At 40.0% G+C, this 13,260-nt stretch overlaps 1 pseudogene; it reads left to right on the forward strand.

Annotated features, from left to right (window-relative positions):
* Nucleotides 1–9,639: 9,639 nt before the first annotated feature.
* LOC128097037 (40S ribosomal protein S6-like) lies at nucleotides 9,640–10,378 on the forward strand (annotated as a pseudogene).
* The last annotated feature ends 2,882 nt before the right edge of the window (nucleotides 10,379–13,260 follow it).

A 13,260-nucleotide genomic window follows, 5' to 3' on the forward strand; every position in this document is an offset into this window, starting at 1 on the left:
GCCTACAGAATGGGAAAAAATTCTTCACCCACGTAGTTTTGACAGAGGGCTAATACCCAAAATACACAAAGAACTCAAGAAACTAGACCCAAACAAATCAAATAATCCCATTAAAAAATTGGGTACAGATCTAAACAGAATTCTCAACAGAGGTATCTCAAATGGCTGAGAATCACTTAAAGAGATATTCAATATCCTTGGCCATCAAGGAAATGCAAATAAAAAAGACATTGAGATTCTATCTTACACCTGTCAGAATGGTTAAGATAAAAAACACAAATGACAGCTCATGCTGGAGATGATGTGGAGCAAGGAGAACACTCCTCCACTGCTGGTGGAAATGCAAACATGTACAGCTACTTTAGAAACCAATATGGTGGCTCCTCGGGAAATTGGGAATTGAATTATCTCAAGACTCAGCTATACCACTCTTGGGCATATACCCAAAGAGTGCTCCATCCTCCCACAGAGACACTTGCTCAGCCATGCTTATTGAAGCTTTATTCATAATAACCAGAAAGTGGAAAATTACCTCAATGTCCCTCAACTGAGGAATGGCTAAAGAAAATGTGGTACATATACACAATGGAGTACTACTCAGTTATTAAAAACAATGACATCATGAAATTTGCAGGCAAATGGATGGAACTAGAAAAGATCATCCTGAGTGAGGTAACCCAGACCCAGAAAGAAAAACATGGTATATACTCACTTATAAGTGGACATTAAATGTTAAGTAAAGGTCAATCATGCTACAATCCACAGACCCAGAGAGGCTAAGTAAAAAGGATGGCTCAAGCGGGGAAGCATGGATCTCCTTGGGAAGGAGAAATAGATTTTGTGGGTGGACTGGGGGCAGATGGGGATGGAAATAGGAAAGATCAGGTGATAGGGGGAGAAGGTGGAGGAAGAGAGTCCTGGGAGATCCCACTGGAATTAGAAACTAGTGCTGTAGAAACTCCCTAGTATCTACGAGGGTGAACCTAGTATAGACTCCCAGTAACAGGAAATATGGAGACTCAACCAACCATTTCTATAACCAGGCAAGGCTTCCAGTGGTGGGACTGGGACATCAATCCAGTCACAAAACCCTCCACCTACAATTTGTCCTGCCTTCCAAATGTGTGGGGGTAAAGGTGGTGCAGAACTTGTGGGAGTGGCCAACCAATGACTGGTCCAGCTTGAGATCCACATCATGAGAGGGAGCCCATGCCTATGGCCCATGCCTGACACTGGCTGGCTGGTCAGGAACTGGATAGTTCAGAGACCTAGGATAGAACCAAACATGACTGGAAAAATAATTAGGGAAATGATTCCTAATGATATTCTGCTGTACTTGTAGACTGGAGCCTAGCATAATTGTCATCAGAGAAGTTCCATCCAACAACTGATAGAAGCAGAAGTAGACCCACAGCCAAGCATTAGGTGGATCTCAGGGAATCCCATGGAAGAGGAGGAGAAGGGTGCAGAAGAAGGGGAGAAAGGATTGTGAACACCACAAGAACACGGCCCACAGAATCAGCTAACTAGGTCTCACAGGGACTCACAGAGACTGAAGCAACAACCAGGGAGCCATAGAGGTTTGATCTAGGTCCTCTGCATATATGCTATGATTGTGTAGCACACTGTTCTTGTGGAACTCCTAACAGTGGGAACAAGAACTGTCTCTGACTCTTTTGCTTCCTTTTGGAACCCTTTTCTTCCTGTTGGGTCACCTTGACCAGGTGTGATAAGAGAGTATTTGCTTAGGCTTATTGGAACTTGTTATGCCATGTTCTGTTGATATCTCTGGGAGGGCTGCTCTTTTCTGAAGGGAAATGGAGGAGGAGGAGATCTGAAGGAGAGGGGAGGTCAGGGGGAGGGACTGGGAGGAGAGGAGGAAGGGAAAACTGGAATATGTGAGAGAATAGATGAATGCTTAAAATATTCATGGGAAAAAAAAAGAAAATCTATCTAACAAATGGTGCTGGCCAAACTGGATGTCCACCTGAAAAAGAATTAAGTTAGATTTTTATCTCCTGCTCTGCACAAAATCAACTCCAAGTGTACACAAAGACCTTAGTTTAAAACCCTAATTCTGAAACCGCTGGAGGAGAACACAGGGACTACACTTCAAAGCACAGGTATAGGCAAGAATGTTTGAACAGGACCCAGCAGCACAAGAAACATAGCAAAGGTTTCATTCTTTATCCATTCAGTCATGGACGGGCTCCCAGACTGGTTTAAACAGCACGCCGATTGTGATTGTAAGTAGTACCACAATAAACGTGAACATGCAGCTAGCTCGATTGTTTTCTTCATTTGAAGCCATTGGGTTTATACCAGGAGTGGTGTAGTTGGAACACAGGTGAGTCTACTTGTAGTGCTTTAGGGACATCCATGCTTATTTTCCAGAGTGACTGAACTAACTAATTGGGGCCCCTTCGGCACCCTAGATGATGTTTTTTTTTTTTTTTTTTTTTTTTTTGTCAATTGCAGAAGTTCCAACTAGGGTGAGACAAATTTCAGTGGAGTTTTAAATTGGATTTCCCTGATAATTAGATGTTGAATGTGTTTTGGTGTATATTGGTTATCTGTTCAACTTCATCTTCAGTTGGTATTCAATTAATTTGCCCATTTATTGATTAAATTATTGGTTCTCTTAGTGCACATATATAGTGTTTCTTCTGGATATTAATCCTCCATCAGATGAATAGTTGGAAAAAGACTTTCTTCCAGTCTATAAGCTCTCTTTTCATGCTTGTAACTGTCCTAAGCAATCTTAAGGGCACATTTCTCCTCTTGAAATCTCAAAGACAGTAGCACTGTATCAGCAGGGTTTGGCATGATTTAGCAGGCTTTGTACAAAGTGGTACTGGACTGTGATAACTGAATTACCCATGTGCACTCTGGGGCCTGTGTGCCTCAGACTTACTATCTTCTCCTTGCTGGGAATAGGTTTATTTCTACAGGGTAACCTGGATGTCATCAAGCTCTACTGTGCTGACCCCATTATTCTATGTTCCACTGGAAATGAATAGCTGAATTGGTTTCTTCCATCTTTATGTATTTTTTTTTCTGAATTACTATTAAAACTTTGTATTCAATTGTTAAGTCCCAGTCATTCATATCAGGCCTTGGATTTTGTTTTGAGGTGACTTTTTTTTTTAGACTTAGGTTTCAAGTGAATTTTATATGCTCCTTAGTTCTGAGACTTTTAACTCTATCAGAATACCTTTTTTGTATTAGAAATTTCACAGGGACATGCTACATGATTTACCACTGGACTACATCTGCAGGCCCCAAATTGGCATTTTACACATCATCTGTGCACTGCCACATATGTTTGGTAAAATGACTTCCATACAACAGGTGCTGTGTTTTAATCTAAAACATCTGTATTAGATATCTGAGTAAAAATTCAAAGCACTAAATAAAAATAAAACAAATTGGAAATAATAAAAATCCTATGTCTGGGATGTAGCTTCATGGTAAAACATTTGCTTAGCACATGTACTAGTCCTGGGTTCAGTTTCCATGATCACAAGAAAGCAAAAGACTAATTATGATTTCAAGAATTCTATCATTTCCCAAAAATGAATTTCTATATATCTAGGTTTCCCTGTGGTTATTGATTATTTGAATTGTAGTTATTTTGTAAAGTTAAAATGGCTAGGGTTAGTATAATTTTGGGTTCTCTATTTTTGCTTTATTTCTATTCCATTACATCAAAATATTTCTAAACTGTGATATATTCTTATAATTATAATTTTAATGGTTGCATAATAATCCACAGAGAGAATTAAATGTCATAATTTACATAGCTATTTTTATATTTTCAGGCATTAAAGCTGTTTGTAGCTTTCAGTATTATAAAGAACACCACAAAGAGTATCTTCATATTCATAGATTTTTATTTTTAGTTTATTGCTTTGGGATATATATGCAAAAGTATGAGTAAATTTCCATGCAATAGAACTGTGCCAGAATTGTGAAAGTCACTGTAAATGAGGAGAGAACAGGCCTCTCAATCGGAAGTAATGTGTGTGTCTGCCTGGCAGGCCTACCTCAGAATCACACTGGAGATAGTAGCAAATGGGCCCCCAAAAGGACCTCCCTTTGCTCTGCACCAGAGAACTCTTGTAAAATACAGTGAGGCTATGACCTGAAATATTCCTTGCTCTGTGAAGGTGGCGTTTAGCTACAAAACCATTGAATGTATAAAAAACTACAAATATGAGAAATCTTGGTAGATTCATCTGATTGTATCTTAAACATTCGTTATGCTCTGCATCATGATTTTCTGGCTTGAAAATAACTCTAGATGAGCATAAGTAAAATCTTTCCTGTCAGTTTCTACTGGGGAGCAGACTGTAGAGTGTTAGTGAGTGCTGATATTTTGTGAGTGGTGACATTTTTGACAGTGTTTAAATAAGGTCCTGGTGATGCCCGAGTGCTACACTCAGTTACAGTTAGTCTCCTCACAAGGTCCCTGAGGTCAAGGGTCCGATGAACAAAGATGTAAAAAAGACAGCATGCAACAGGAGATTCCTGTGTGAACTCAAAACCACAGTTTTTGTAATCCAGGATAGCCAATGAGGTACTTCCCTAACTCAGACAGCACGAGAAACCTTGGAGCCTCTGTTATATGATGCCTGTTTATTATTACCTTTTTTTTTTTTCCGAGACAGAGTTTCTCTGTGTAGCTTTGCACCTTTCCTGGAACTCACTCTGTAGCCCAGGCTGGCCTCGAACTCACAGAGATCTGCCTGCCTCTGCCTCCCAAGTGCTGGGATTAAAGGCATGTGCCACCACCGCCCAGCTTTACTATTACCTAACCAGGTACGAGCGGAAGAAAAAGCAGAAGACACCTTTCTCTATTATCACTCTCTCTCTAAAAAACAGAAGTATTAGTTATCCCAGTCTTCAGAATTCAGATAGCTTCTACACACACACACACACACACACACACACACACACACACACACACACACACATACACACACACATACACACACTCACAAAATGAACCACTGTGGTCTTATTTTTCATTCTCTCTTCTTTAAAGAAGTTGTCAAGATTTTTGAATTCTAATCCATGAGATTTTACATTATACTTTCAAGACTCTCAAAATATTTGGTTGATAGCTTTGCTGTTTCTTTTTTTCTTTATTTCCTCTGAATGATTCTGCAAGAAATACTGCAAAGGGGGGAGTGGGTTCTGCATTTTCCGAACACTGTTGTGTCTGAAAATGCATTCTTTTGCCAGTTCACACAGATGAAGCTTGTCTGAGTATAGCCCCATGGTCACATCCTTTTATATTTAATGAGGTGACATTGCTCTATTGCTTTCCAACATTAATCTTGCAGACAAAAAGTAAAGACAGCCTAGTTCTTTTTATTTTGTAGACAACCCATTTTATTTTTCTTTATGGAAGCTTATGGGATTTTTTTTATCATTGCAATTCATAATTGCCCCTAGGGTACAGCTAACTGTGAACCTTCTACCAATATTTGTGACCTACATTCAGAGAAAGCTATTTCTCGCTAAAGAACTAAGCTTAGGCGTATTTCCTTTTATTGTTTTATTAACTGTAGCCTTTCCTTTACATTATTTGTTTCCATTTTGTCTTATCATCTGGGAAACACCCTGGGATTATAAGAAACATAGTCAAGACCATTGCACCAATGTACTTATTTATTTATTAATATTTTTGAACTTCTTGGGAACATGCTAGGCAAGGACTATCACCAAGCTTTGCCCCAGGTCAATGTAGTAATTGAAATCATTTCTGTGTTCTCCCTGTGTTTATTCTACCCTCAGATGTATCCCATTTCAGGGGCCTTCAAGCACAGAAAAAGCTGAAGAGAAACTTAAAAAACAAGAATGTCCTGAGTGCCGGGAAAATTTATTAGAGTAATTTTAGTTCACTATTTCATTATTTGATCAGTTATGACCTACAACAAATCGGTAGCTGAATGAAGCAAGCAATCTCTCCCTCTTGCTCTAAACAAATGCTTATTGCTTCTGTCACTAACAACAGGAGCTTTATGAGAAGTCACCGTGAGGATGGCAGATTTCTGAGCAAAGTAAACCAGCTGCTTGGACAATGGGGGCTGCCCTAACACTGTTAGTGAGCACAGCAAGGCGATTTTCTATATGAGTACAATGATTTACATAAACATTTACTTCGGTGAAGTAATTTAATATTTCCTTAGGTTTAGCATCTCCTCTAAAGAGGGCTGTGCATGGTAGTAATATACTGATATTTTGTACACACTTTGAATCAGTGATGCTCACCCCCAATACCTTTTGCTCACTAGTCTTACTAGAAGAGTTTTAAAGGTACCATTATCTGAGTCACTTTCTAAAATACCTTATCCTCTATATTTAAGATCTCTCAATGAATATCCTAGCTAACACCCACTACTATGATAAAACAGAAAGAGAGACTTTTTTGTACTTGTTTATCTGATGATCATTTGGTGTGATGCATGGAACTCTGATGGTGACTGCTTGTCACAGAAAACACATGGGGAATATGGTCAGCCATGTTCTGGACCAAAGATTGTAAAAGCTATGCAGAACCCTTCAGAGCTCTGCAGAATCATGCAGAACTGTGAAAAACCATGCAAAATCATGCAGAAGCATGCAAAATAATGCAGAACTGTATAAAACCATGCAGAACCATTCAAAGTCATTCAAAGCCATGCATAGGAATGGACTGGGCACATTTGTAAAATGTGTCTGAGAACTTGAGTTCCTGCTCATCACTCAGGTGACAGGGTGCATTGGAAACCAGAGATTGCATGTAGTAGTTTTTCACAGGTGAAGAAAAATTTATTTTTGAGAACATGTTGCATAGTCTGGTCTGCTATGTTCAGAAGATCAACTCCTATTCCATGCTTTAAGACTGTCCACTGCACTCTTCTCATCCAGTCAGTTTCTGGGCCCAACATTTTGAAGTCTAAATTGAGATAAGAGCAGTGCATTATTTGCTTTGAAAAGCTCGTTATTTAACATCAAATGCTACAGCTAGGACAATCACTAACTTTAGATTATAAACCTTTCCAGATTGTGTTGACAGGATTCCTCATGTTAAGGTAAGAAATTTTGGTTTCTCATATCCGAGTTTTCAAGTATTTAACTCCTAGTATTATGTGCCAATCTTTTCACTCTTCCCTCCCTCTTTATATTGATTTTTAAAAGACCAGCTTTTGGTTAGCTTCATTTTTATTTTTAATTGTGTGTATGTTAAGTGTTTGTGGAGAGCTAGATTGTGAGCTACCATTATCTGAGTCACTTTTAAAATACCTTATCCTCTATATCTGTATGGGTGCTGGGACCTGAAACGGCCATCGTTCTTAACTGTGGAGCCACCTCTCCAGCTCCCCTTTTAAATTTTTATCTTGTAGCAATTAGATAATAGAAGGAATTGGAAAATGTTATCTAAATGTTGATACATGCAGATTTCATACCTCAAATGATATTATCTTAAGGAGGTAAAACATTCAACAGATACCACAAAGTGTTGGTGAATCTGTATTGTCCACACATATGCCTATGTTGCTTATTACATGGACAGCATCAGCACTCTACAGTTGTCCCTACTATCCATGGAGAAATTACTACACACCAGCAGATTCCTGGAATCCCAGATAGTATGCACAGCTATATTTTTCTATACATATATATTATGATAAAATTTATAATTTAGGTACAATCAAAAATGGCTTATACTATAATAGAACAATTAAAACAGTATTCTGTAAAAATGATGGGAACTTCTTTATAAGGCTTATCGTAAAGTATTTTCATTTTTTTTGGATGGTGTGAGATATTTAAAAAGAGCACTTTGTGCTTCTCTTAGATCTATCCAAATCTCCAACATTCCTCATGACCCTCAAGGTCATCTTTAAATAGAATAAGGGTTAGTTGAATAGTGAGCCCTGTGACATCTAGCTACAAGCTGATAACTGAGGTGGGTACTAAGTGATAATGGGGATGAATAAAAGGACTGGTAAAGGGAAAATTTATATTCCAGAGGAATGGATCAGAACAGTGGGAAATTCATTACGCGGTTTAAAATGAATCCTGATTTGAAAATTGTGAGTTGTTTATTTCTAGCATTTCCTGTTTCATACACTTAGTTTGTGGTTGACTGGTAATGGAACTTTGGAAAGCGAAACCAAAAATAGGGTCTACCGACATTTCTCCTTCCTTCTCTTTCTCATCACTAAAAAGGAACAGTAATGGCAGTAATAATAATAGCAATGTGTGTGAGGGGCTTTTCTTAGGGAGACACAACACACAAACACATGTCTACTCACCCTAGAAAAGGAACCCAGGACAGACCAAAGTAGTAATGGCACTATCCAGCTTGATGCCAGTGCGTTTTCACTGGGATTCCTAACTGGAATATGGATGAGGGGTTCACTTACAGGAGCAGAGATGACTCAGAGACAGCTGAATCACTGCAAAACCCACCCAACATTAGCGATGACTCACACAAGTCCAACTCCGTAGCTCTCTGCACATTTCTTTTTCAGACAGTTCAGTAGTCTGAGAATTGCTCCTCTGCAGCTCTCTAGTCAGTCTCCTCCCCACCAAACAGTTGTTTACTCTGGGGGAGGGGCCTTCGAGGATCTTCTGAGTTCCCGCTTTCCCAGATCTGTCACCTTTTGTTTACCTCCTGAGTCTCATGAGCCCCCCACACCCTCCTGGACGGAATACTTTCTTTGGGAAACCACTGCATGGCACAGGCGAAACCTTCTGGAGCACCCACTGTCTACGCCCTTCGCATCTTAAACTCTCTTAATCCTCACAATAACGCTGTATGAACGGGCTCTTTGTCCCCCGCCCCCCATCCCCATTTTATACCAAAGAACAAAGAAGCTTAAGGAGGTCAATGACTGGAAATATTGAGAACTGGAGTTAGAGTTGAAGCTATACTCTTTACTTTCTGCTATATTTAACTGTATCTAAGCGTATAAAACCTAATTAGGAATATAAAATACGATTTAAAGACCTTGGGATACAGAGTGGAAAAATGTGCTCAAGATAAGAAACTTCAGCCAAAGCAAATGAAAGAATGAGCCCTTCGTGAGGTGTGGACATGAATTTTAAGGAACTAAATCGGATTGCAGCTGAACTCAACAGTGGTACCTAGAGGGCAGGATGACAAAAATGCTTTATTTATTAGATCATTGAATTCAGCAAAACAACTGGCTGAGCAAGAAAGCCGATTTTTAATTCTAGGCTATACCTTCAGTATTCGTAGCTACAACTAATGTGTTAGCTATTATGTTATAAACAATAATCAAGTCTTCCTACCAACTGCTCCTTTTTTTACTTATTAAATTTCCCATTTTTGACCTTTTTTTTTTCTTTTTTTTTCTGAGACAGGGTTTCTCTGTGTAGCTTTGCACCTTTCCTGGAACTCACTTTGTAGACCAGGCTGGCCTTGAACTCACAGAGATCTGCCTGCCTCTGCCTCCCGAGTGCTGGGATTAAAGGTGTGCACCACCACCGCCCAGCTCATTTTTTACTTTTAATGTATACTTTAAAAAATTCCCATCCATTTTTGTTAGGTTTATTTTGTTTTAAAATAATTATCTCACTCTTTTTCACGGCACCTTCTAAGCAGTTGACTGTGTCAAGATGAGGTTGAATATCTCTTTCCTAGCCTCTGGCTGTCAGAAACTCATTGGAGTGAATGAAGAATGCAAGCTTTATACTTTGTATGAGAAGCGCATGACCACAGAAGTGACTGCTGATGCTCTGGGTGAAGTGTGGAAGGGCTGTGTGGTCCGAATCAGTGGCGATAATGGCAAACTAGGTTTTCTCGTAGCAAGGTGTCTTGATCCACTACAGAGTGCACCTGCTGTTGCAAAGGGGGCATTCTTGTTATACAGATCAAGAAGAACTGGAGAGAGGGAGGGCAAGTCTCCACAGATACGTTGTGGATGCCAACCTTAGTGCTCTCAAATTGGTTATTGTAAGAAAAGGAGAGAAGGATATTTCTAGGCTGACAGATACTACTGTACTTCGGTGGTTGGGATCCAAAAGAACTATCAGAACCTGAAAGCTTCTCAGTCTTTCTAAGAAGATGATGTCTGACAATATGGTGTCAGAACGCCCTTAAACAAAGAAGGCAAAAATCCCAGGACTAAAGTACCCGGGAATCTTGTTACTCCACATGTTCTGTAATGCTAATGCCGATGTGTTATCTTGAAGAAATAATACACTAGGTAAAACAAGGGGCAGGCTGCAGAATATGCTAATCTTTTGGTGAAGAGAATGAAGGAAGCCAAAGAAAAACATCAGGAACAGATTGCCAAGAGACGTCTGTAGGTTGTCCTCACTGAGAGCTTCTACTTCTGAGTCTAGTCAAAAATAAGACTTTAAGAGTAACAAATGAGTGATCAAACCTTTAAAAAGAACATTATCTCTGTACCTTTGATGTTATACATTTAATTGTTAATAAATACTATTACATACATAAAAGGCTGTTAAATCAAACATCTGTGTAGGAGTTCCCACCAAGTTTTCAAAAATAATCCAACCCGTACAACTGACCTCTTCATTACGGCTCCTCCAGTGACTCTTCTCAAGTATGAACATGATTTGACCTCCATCTCCATCATGTCCTTGACTTCCTAGATACGAAGAAACACAAATAGCTACAAGGAAGACATTTCATCATGAATAATTTTTATTTCTAAAGCTCAGATAAATGGTATCATACTATACAGTCCTGCATCTTGCCTATTTTAGCTAACCATGTGTTTTCAGAGATAATTTCAATTTTGTATATGACATAAATTCGTTAGTTTTCACTCCTGTTTGGTGTCATAGCATAGAAATATATCAAAATAATATACCCATCCACGTTTCCTTTTCACGGTCATTTGCCTTGTTAACAGTCTCTCTGTATCAGAAGTGATGTTAGGAACTTTCAAGTATGTATGAAGGAATTTCTACAGGTGGGGATGATGAATGATAGCTTATGTACACTGTACATTTTGAACTTTGAAAGATAATGTAATTTTGCTTAACAGAGTCTTGGAAACATTCTCACAATGATGAAGAGTCCCATCAATCCCAAATCCTTACCAATGCCAATAACATTGCCGGAGTATCAAACAACTCAGAAGGAAAGCTGGCCTCAGCAAGGTTTTTTTTTTTTTTTTTTTTAATTTATTTTGCAATACAATTCAGTTCTACATATCAGCCACGGATTCCCTTGTTCCCCCCCTCCCGTCCCCCTCACCTTCCCCCCAACTCCCCCCCCCCCATTCCCATCTCCTCCAGGGCAAAGCCTTCCCCACAGACTGAGGTCAACCTGGTAGACTCAGTCCAGGTAGGTCTAGTCCCCTCCTCCCAGGCCGAGCCAAACAATCCTGCATAGGCCCCAGGTTTCAAACAGCCAACTCATGCAATGAGCACAAGATCTGGTCCCACTGCCTGGATGCCTCCCAAACAGATCAAGCCAATCAACTGTCTCACCCATTCAGAGGGCCTGATCCAGTGGGGACCCCTCAGCCATTGGTTCATAGTTCATGTGTTTCCATTCATTTGGCTATTTGTCCCTGTGCTTTATCCAACCTTGGTCTCAACAATTCTCGCTCATATAAACCCTCCTCATTCTCGCTAATTGGACTCCCAGAGATCCACCCAGGGCCTAGTCATGGATCTCTGCATCCAGATCCCTCAGTAGTTGGATGAGGTTTCTAGCACAACAATTAGGGTGTTTGGCCATCCCATCACCAGAGTAGGTCAGTTCGGGCTGTCTCTCGACCATTGCCAGCAGTCTGTTGTGTGGGTATCTTTGTGGATTTCTGTGGGCCTCTCTAGCACTTTGCTTCTTCCTATTCTCATGTGGTCTTCATTTACCATGGTCTCCTATTCCTTGTTCTCCCTCTCTGTTGTTGATCCAGCTGGGATCTCCCGCTCCCCCAAGCTCTCTTTCCCTCAACCCTCGCCTTTCATTACCCCCACTCATGTCCAGGCTGTTCATGTAGATCTCATTCCATTTCTCTGTCATTGGGTGATCCCTGTGTCTTTCTTGGGGTCCTGTTTTCCAGGTAGCCTCCCTGGTGATGTGAGTAGCAGACAAGTCATCCTTGTTTCATGTCTAGTATCCTGCTATGAGTGAGTACATACCATGTTTGTCTTTCTGAGTCTGGGTTACCTCACTCAGGATGATTTTTTCTAGATCCATCCATTTGTCTGCAAACCTCATGATGCCATTGTTTTTCTCTGCTGAGTAGTATTCCATTGTGTATATGTACCACATTTTGTTTATCCATTCTTCAGTTGAAGGGCATCTGGGTTGTTTCCATGTTCTGGCTATTACAAACAATGCTGATATGAACATAGCTGAACAAGTGCTCTTATGGTGTGGTTGAGCATTTCTTGGGTATATGCCCAAGAGTGGTATAGCTGGATCTTGGGTGAGATTGATTCCCAATTTTCTAAGAAAGCGCCATATTGATTTCCAAAGTGGTTGTACAAGCTTGCATTCCCACCAGCAGTGGAGGAGAGTTCCCCTAGCTCCACATCCTCTCCAGCATAAGGTGTCTTCAGTGTTTTTGATCTTAGCCATTCTGACAGGCGTAAGGTGGTATCTCAGAGTTGTTTTGATTTGCATTTCCCTGATGATTAGGGATGTTGAGCAGTTCCTTAAATGTCTTTCGGCCATTTGAGTTTCCTCTGTTGAGAATTCTCTGTTTAGTTCTATAGCCCATTTCTTAATTGGACTGTTGGGTATTTTGATGTCTAATTTCTTGAATTCCTTATATATTCTGGATATCAGTCCTCTGTCAGATGTCGGGTTGGTGAAGATCTTTTCCCATTCTGTAGGCTGTCGCTTTGCCTTGTTGACCGTATCCTTTGCTCTACAAAAGCTTCTCAGTTTCAAGAGGTCCCATTGATTGATTGTTTCTCTCAGAGTCTGTGCTACTGGTGTTCTATTTAGGAAGTGATCTCCTATGCCAATGCGTTCAAGACTACTTCCTACTTTCTCTTCTAGCAGGTTCAGAGTAGCTGGATTTATGTTGAGGTCCTTGATCCACTTGGACTTAAGTTTTGTGCACGGTGATAGATATGGATCTATTTGTAGCCTTCTACATGTTGATATCCAGTTTTGCCAGCACCATTTGTTGAAGATGCTTTCTTTTTTCCATTGTGCACTTTTGGCTTCTTTGTCAAAAATTATATGTTCATAGGTGTGCGGATTAATGTCAGGGTCTTCAATTCGATTCCATTGGTCCACATGTC

This window comes from Peromyscus californicus, unplaced genomic scaffold (assembly GCF_007827085.1).
Source record: "Peromyscus californicus insignis strain IS unplaced genomic scaffold, ASM782708v3 Scaffold_5__1_contigs__length_169319896, whole genome shotgun sequence".
NCBI classification, from domain to species: Eukaryota; Metazoa; Chordata; class Mammalia; order Rodentia; family Cricetidae; genus Peromyscus; species Peromyscus californicus.